General features: G+C 50.4%; 1 pseudogene; it reads right to left on the bottom strand.

Moving 5' to 3' along the window:
- Positions 1 to 469: 469 nt before the first annotated feature.
- LOC114612024 lies at positions 470 to 1,184 on the bottom strand (annotated as a pseudogene).
- Between the last annotated feature and the right edge of the window lie 7,023 nt (positions 1,185 to 8,207).

The following is an 8,207-nucleotide window of genomic DNA, read 5'->3' as shown; positions in this document are numbered from 1 at the left end:
CACAGGGCCACCCAGAAGGCCAAGCATCCCAGGCACACCCACTCCCATTTGGTATGGATTGTCCCTAGGGAAAAGACACACAGTCATCCTGGGTTAGACACACAGATTAAGGTCCCATCCGGACAGCTGTGACAGGTCATACCACCACCACCACTACCACAGGAGTGAGTTGTATCATAAACACCACAGGCAAATGAGGCAGACCCATCACCAACCAGTGGGAGGGACCCTGGGGAGTCAGAGGTCCTGAAGCAGTGTGTGTCAGGAGCAGGTTCCTTGATGTCCCTCAGGTTTCTGGCTACCCACGTTCCTGGCGAGCAAAGTTCTATGTGAAAATCCCAGAACCAAGGCTCTGGGCAGCTGAGATACCCATAGAGGGGTTCCAGATAAAGGCGTCTCACCCAGGGGTTCCAGAGGATGACTTCTGGGTGAGCCACTCCTGCCTGCAGGACTGTGGCCAGCCACCTCACTAGAACCAAGAGGCCACATTGGGTACTGTCTGGTACCTCTGGTTCCATTGCAGCTTTCTGCACGCCTTGCAGAATGCCAAGGCCATGCTCCCCAACCGAGGCCTAAGTGTCTCCCTATAGCGGAAGTAGCTCCGATAGCCCAGGCTCTCCTGCAGGTACTGAGCCAGATCCCCTGGGCTCTTGAAGTCATCCACACGGATAAAAGCATCAGGGGACAGGAAGTGTTCGTAGTTCTTCCTGCTGGGCCCCAGGACCACTGGCACCACCCAGGCTTCCAGAGCATTCTTTCACAGCTTCTCTGTCATGTAATCGGGTGGAGGGAGTTCTCAAATAAAGGGTGTGTCTGGCCAGAGTCCCCATCGCGTCCCTTTTAGGGGGCTGCATATGTCCTTTGCCAAACACACCCACGTGGAGGTGATCCCGAAGCTTCTGCTAGGACAGTACTTGGGCTGATTTGGAATCTCAGTTGGACATAACGCAGGCCACCAGGTCAGTCTTGGGAGAGAGGTTGGCCTGGGTTTGGACTGGAGGTTACAGCCATGGCTCCAACCAGCCATAGGGCAGAAAGATGTCAGAGTCTCTGCGATAGGACGTGGTGAGGTTGAAGTAACTGTCCAGGGCTGACAGACTGTGGCAGTGGCTGGGTGACTCCATGATGAACCACACCCAGGGCTGGCCTGGTGGCCTTGGCTGACGTGGCAGCTGGGACTCCATCCCTGGGTCCTACGTTGTGGAAGAAGAGCAACAACTCCTGCCAGTTGCTATTTGACCTACACACGCAGGCCATGGCACACATGGACACATAATAAGTAAATTAATGCAAGGTTTAAAAAGAAAGTGGTCTGTGCAATAACTTTGGGGGTCACATGTAGGCACATCTGTTGGACTATGGTGAAGTCTGAGGAGCTGAGAAAGTTCTAGAAACAGATGACCAGGGATGGCTACTGGTCTTTCTAAAGCTTTCCTTTCCTTCTGTCAGAGACATGTAGGCACATCTGTTGGACTATGGTGAAGTCTGAGGAGCTGAGAAAGTTCTAGAAACAGATGACCAGGGATGGCTACTGGTCTTTCTAAAGCTTTCCTTTCCTTCTGTCAGAGATGGAACCCAGGGTTTGGGGCAAGTAAGGGGAGTGAGGCTGAACCCCACCTCCAAGCCATCACTGGGGAATGCTGTGCTGGGCTCCACTCCCTGGTGGGGGGTATGAAGTGGAACTGGGGGTGGTGGTTCTAGGCTGAAGGTCCACACCTGCTCTCACCTATCCCATAATCCTCTCCTGTTTACATTCCCTGTCCTATACGTTGAATCAGGCTGGTAGGTGGAGTGCAGGATAAGTCCAGATCCATGTGTATGGCCTAATTTATAAGCCTCCTAGCAAGGTGTTTGGAAAGAAGGAAGAAAGTAGCATGGCAGGTTGGCCCAGCCTTAGCTTTGAATGGATCCTCTCCTATTACCTGATGCTTATTACTCCAAAAAATTATGTTCCTCAAAGATATAGAGTTTCAGGATCAGAGTTTCCACCATCCTGGGCTGGGCAGCCCTAACCCACTGGGAGTAATGGCTTCCAAAAGTGACTTGAAGAGCACAGGTTGGAGAACAAAGAAGGGGCCCAGATCCTGTCTACACCGACTCTGAGATACTTTCCCTAGAGGAATGGGAAAAGCCCACCTTCCTGGAATGGAACAAAAGCCAGTAAAACCCAAGCAAACAAGAAAAAATGCCCCCAAACCACAGCTCAGCATGCTAACACACTTGTGATCCCAGCACTCTAGTCGCTGAGGCAGGAGGATTCAGCATTTAGGGTCACCTGGACTCTGTGGCAGACCCATCTCAAAACAACAGAGGCTTAGCAGTGGCTCTAAGTGATCAGCGCTCACCTGGGACACACGGAGCCCTGGGTTCTGTGGCCCAAGCCAGGCATGGTGGCACTGACTGTCATCCTGGCATGGTGGACATAAAGGCAGGAAGATTAGGAGTTCAGGGTCATCTTTAGCTACATAAGAAGTTTGAGGCCAGTTTGAGGCCTGTGCTACGTGAAAACCTCAGAAAGAAAGACAACAGGAACAACTGAAAAGACAAGCAGAAAAGCCCATATCTGGCTTTGTCCCTTGTTTGCCATATGAGACAATGAACACGACATGTGGGCCCAGGTAGCCTGTAGACTGTATGATTTCCAGTCCAGTTCTGGATCAGCATAAGGTTTAAACTCCTCTAACTCCATCCCCCAAAGTCAGAAAGAATCTCCCTGCTCCATAAACTCAGGCCACTCAGCCTCTGTGAAACACCTGCTGGTGGACACTGGCTGCTGGTTCTGATCTGGGCCACTCTGCAAGCCATCAGACCTTTCCCATTGGTCCTAGACCAGCCCTGGCTGCTACAGCAATCAAAAATAAGCAAGGGCAGATTAGAAGAATTAAAATGGTCTCTTCCAAGAGAGATGTTCCAGAGAGGGACAAGTGAAATTGTCATCTCAGGTGGCCTTACCTGGAGCAGGGAGCAGCCTGAGTCCAAGAGCCTGTCAGCACCAGCTGCCTTCCCTGGGTACTGAAGAGCTGGGAGCAAGGGAAGAAGGAAGTGTGTGTAATTCTATCCTTTATGCTCCCAGCCCATTTCCAGGGCTATCCCAGCCACGTGTATCAGCCTCTGGAGGAACAGTGCCCTGAATTCAAGGTCCCACCTATGCCTTTAGCTGAAGCTGTGTAGCTTAGAGCACTAAAGGTTCCCTGGCCCTTTGTCTAGATGAAAAAGAGGGAGGCTGAAGAGCTTGTGCCAGGGCCGTGAGGCAGTGGAGTGCTTTCAGCAATTATGGGAATGTGACACATCCATGACGGCTGACAATGAGGCTAGAGGAGGTAACACAAATCACCCTTGAGCACAGGGCCACCAGGAGCCAGACAGGCATCAGGTAGAGGGACGGGCACGTGGGCATGTGGCTCCAGTCTCTGTTCCAGCAAAGCAGATGCATGGGGAACTCACTCGTGTTTGTAGAACCATTCTTTCCTTCCATGACACAGAGGGGCCTAGGGAGGTAGTATGTGTAAGTCTGAGAGTTCCCAAGCCCCTGTATTCCTCCCATCTCTGGCACGACATGGCTCACTCTCATTTGACCCATGGCCAGATGGATTGTGGGGGTGCCACTGGGGATCATCACACATCAACAGGTGTGAGGGCCCCTACAGCCCCTGGAGCAACAGGCATCCATCCATCAGCAGCATGGGCTGCAGTGGGAAGCAGCAGGCCCCAGGGCTGGCAGGAATTTTCCACAGCCCTGAGCCCGTCCCTGCTGAACCTCCTGCAGGCTGGAAGCCTTTGGGTGTAGCCCAGTGGGGGTGATAGAGACCAGATCATCAAGCCGGTGACAGGGTGATGCTCCCAGGGCCAGTACCATAAGCCTATGACCATGGGCTGATCCCTGATTCTCAGCTGAGCCTATGACCCTCGGGCTGAGCCCTGATCCTGGTGTGACTCGTTTGATGGAAACCATGGCTTTGTCCCAGGTAGTAGCATCTGAGTGCTTTATGGATGAGACTCCTTACAGGAGCCTGGCACAGACTAGTGTGACAGAACCTGCAGCCTAGGCTGTTTTTCCTGGGACTGGCTGGAGTATGTATTCTTTCCTCTAGTATAACACTATATGCTCTTGGTGGCTTTTTTTTTTTTAAATCACTTTTTCTGTATTGAGTGCAGTAATGTCATAGTAGAAATTTCTTAATAATTCTAAGGTAGATTTATTAAAAATGTATGATAGAATTTAATAACGATTATTGAATCAACTAGAAACTTAGAGAAAGTTGTTTGTTTTTTGTTTAAGATTTATTGTATGGCTGGGGGGTGGTGGCGCACGCCTTTAATCCCAGCACTTGGGAGGCAGAGGCAGGCGGATTTCTGAGTTTGAGGCCAGCCTGGTTCCAGGACAGCCTGGGCTACACAGAGAAACCCTGTCTCAAAAAACCAAAAAAAAGAAAAAGAAAAAATAAAAGAGAAAACGATGGTCAACCAGCAACCAGATCTGTGTCAATGTAGTAAACTTTTTTTTTATTATGGCCATGGTTGTAGAGGACAAAAACAAAGATATTGTTAGTGTAAAGTCAGTTAAAAGCTTGGAGTATATGTTTAAGACACAGTGTGCTAACTGTGATACTGAAGATATGGTGTCAGCGATCTGCCTAATCGTGAGCCTATCCGGTTAAATACCTGCTGGGGAAAGTAAGGTGGGTAAGAAAGAAACACATATATAAAAAGAAACTTCAGAAAGTTGTGATCTGCTTCCTTAGAACATGTTTGAAGATTATAAAACTGAAGTCGCATGCTTTATGACACGGAAATGAAGTAAGTAGAGAGGGGCTTGAGCTATCTGGGGCCTCCTCGTGCTGGAGCTGGCCTCGCACCTGACCTTGCGCTGAGCTCCTAACTCAGGCTGAGCCCAAGTCCTAACTGATGTACAACTTGGAATCTCAATTGCAGACGAGGGAGGGTTGGGGTTCAGAGATCATCCAGAACTTCTGTACCATCCTGTTCCTTCTGACCCCTTCCAGAGAATTCCATCTCTCCATGGGGACTAGGAATGAACCTGTAGGCCTGTGTGTGCGCATGTGTGTGTGCATTCATAAGTGTGTTCAGGAGTGTGTGGATGCGTGTCTGAGTGCATGCACTGTGTACCTCAATTCATGTGTGTGTACATGAGTATGTGCACTTAAGTGTATATGTGTGCATGAGTATGTGTGTACAAGTGTGTGTATGCACATGTGTGCATGCATGAGTGCATCATGTGTGTGCACATGTGTGTGTGCCTGTGTGCATGCCCACATATTGTGTATGCATTTGTATGTATGTGTGTGCATGAGTGTATGTGTGTGCATGCTTGTGTACGTATATGTGTGTATTGTATACACATGAGTATGTGTGTGTGAATGCATGGCTGGAAATGAACCTGCAGCCATGTGTGTGTGTGTGTGTGTGTGTGTGTGTGTGTGTGTGTGTCTATGTAGGACAGAGGTCAGCCTCAGCTGTCTCCCTTGCTCTCAGTCTTGTTTTCTGAGGAAAGCCTCACTGGCCTGGAGCTCACCTGTTCTTATGGGCTGTATGATCAACAAGTCCCAGGCAGCCTCCTCTCCCCTCCTACCAGTGCTGTGGGACAGGCACACACCAGGAAGTGTAGCTCCTTCCACAGGTTCTGGAGATGTAAACCCAGGACGTCATGTTGGATATCCCCCCAGCCCTTTGATGGCAGGCAGTGATGCAAGAGTAACATTTTCCCTGAGCACCCTGCCCCTCACAACTCTGCCCCCTCTTCAAGCCACTTCCTCAGTCACTATTGGCTTTGATGCCTCCAAACTACCTCTTCTGCAAGCACTTTCTTTTTCAGAAATGTTTGGATAACCTGATCTTCCTGGTTTCCACCATGCTCCATGGCTGGGCAAAGTACATGAGGTCTTGAACATGGCTGCCCAGCCCCGAAATGAGCAGAGGGACCAGCCACTGACTCCTCAGGGCCAGTCCTTGATGACAGGGGACCTCTGCCCAGTGCAGGACCAGCATTCCTCCTGAGAATGCTGTGGGACCTGAGGCTTCTTTTGATCCTCTCTGTGCAAAGGATGCCATTGTCTAGAGTTGGGGCAGGGCCTGGAGATCCCTTCTGCAGGCTCAGGGCCATCTGCCCATCTGGTGAGGGTCTTGGCTCTTAAACTGCTTGGCCCTAAAACTGCTTCTTTCAGCTCCAGCTTACAAGCCTGCTGGGATTTCGTCCCTGAGACCACAGGCTACAATGACAGAGGGGACCTGCTCCCAGGCTGGGGAACGATTCACCACGTCACTGAGGGTGTGGGGGCTCCATGCCCATCCCCCATGGACTCAGGACCAACTCTTTCCCTGATGCTTCAAAGAAGCTACAGCTGAGGCCTCCTGGTCCCCTCCACACACAAGGAGCCAGGTGTGCTGTGTGGGTGGCTCAGGCATGGGGTCACTGGTGGCTTTGTCAGAAGTATCCCAGGCTCCCACACTGTCGCCTTTCAAGGGCTCTTTGCATCTTCTTACCTGTGCCAGCTGGAACATACCTCTGGCTTCCCTGTGTACTCACTGTGAAGATGGGCAAACAGAGGCTCACAGAGGCCTTGAAAGTCACCACGACCCTCTCTACCCCCATCTTCTCCTGTGCATTGTTTCTGTTTGTTTTCTGAGACAGGGTTTCTTTATGTAGCCCTAGCTGTCCTGGAACTCAGTTTGTAGACAAGGGTGGCCTCAAACTCAGATATCCATGTGTCTCTGCCTCCCAAGTGCTGGGATTACCACTGCCTGGCTCCCTCAGCATTCTTGAGTAGCACCCCTACTCCAGACCCAGATTGTTCCAGAACATTTCAGAAATCCTCATTTACATCCTAACCACCTGCAGCAGGTGGGTCTGTGCTAAATTCTGGATCCGTCTGACCTCAGGCCTCTTGTTTGGGGTACAGACGATTCTCTAGAAGCTGTGTGTGGTTGGGGAGGTTCCAGCGTCAGCTGGGAAGGACTGTAGCCTTACTAGTGCTGCGAGAGATGAGACAAGTTGGTCCAAAGGTACTCTCAATTGATTGTTCACAGTCAGTTACAGATAAACTCCTGTTCTGTACTTCCCCTTCTCACTACTGCATTTGACTAGAGACAGAACAGAACAAAGCCCACCTACCCTGGAACTCCCCTAATGTGCTTTAACTTGGGCTGTCGAGATCACTTGGGTGTCTATCTTGGTAATGGGGAGACCCCACCATGCTGTACTTCTACAGACTAAAACACTCTTTGTGTTTACATACTATTTGAGTCCAGGGGGTCATTCTTCAGTGAATCATGGACCCGTACAGTGCCAGCACCATCTGTGAGGATGGGAGGCTTTGTGACATCCATCCAGGAACCTCAAGGGACTTTATGTATGTTTCACAGAATTGTGAACAAGATCTGGAAAACACATCATCCCAAGCCTGGGCCTTTGTGTCCTCCTCCTGTTATTGTTAAGAACTTGGCCTGGACTGGTATGGGGCACACATCTTTAATCCCAGCAGTAAGGAGGCAGGGGAGTCTCCATGAATTTGAGGGCAGCTTGGTCTATAGAGTGAGTTCCAGGACAGCCAAGACTATGTAGAGAGACCCTGTCTAGAATGAATGAATGAATGAATGAATGAATGAATGAATGAATGACTCGGCCCCTCCCTGCCTCCCATCCCTCCGGTGCTGGGAGCAGTGGAATCCAGCCAGAGTCAGGGAAACTCCATGTGACAGAAACCTGGCAGCCCCTTCATTGCCCGCCCCCAGACTGTCCTCACCCTGGGGCCTGACACGTCGGGGTCTGCCTGCCCTGGCACTCCAAACGTGCCAGGCTCAGGCAGCATCAGTTTCAGCTGGTGGTGGGCGAAGAGGTGGGACAGGCATGCTTAATTTCCAGTTTCTGGAAATAAATGTCACCAGGCCATCTTTTGTCAAGTAGAGGGAAGAAATTTAAAAAGAAAAGAAAAAAAGCCCCTTGCCAAATAGTGTGCAAGGAAACAAGACCTTGTAGGTGCGGGGCAGCTGGAAGGCAGAGAAAATTCCAGAGACCATGCAGGGCCAGGAACAAAGGGGCCTTTCTCTCAGGCATGTCTTAAGGAGTAGAGGTGTGGTGGTTTGAAAAGTTGAAATAAAGAAAAAGAAAGAAAGAAGGAAAGACAGAAAGACAGGAAGAAAGGAAGGAAGGAAGGAAGGAAGGAAGGAAGGAAGGAAGGAAGGAAGGAAGG

The sequence above is a fragment of the Grammomys surdaster genome, unplaced genomic scaffold, assembly GCF_004785775.1.
Source record: "Grammomys surdaster isolate TR1022 unplaced genomic scaffold, NIH_TR_1.0 62, whole genome shotgun sequence".
NCBI lineage: Eukaryota > Metazoa > Chordata > Mammalia > Rodentia > Muridae > Grammomys > Grammomys surdaster.
This window is presented reverse-complemented; position numbering and strand designations above follow the sequence as displayed.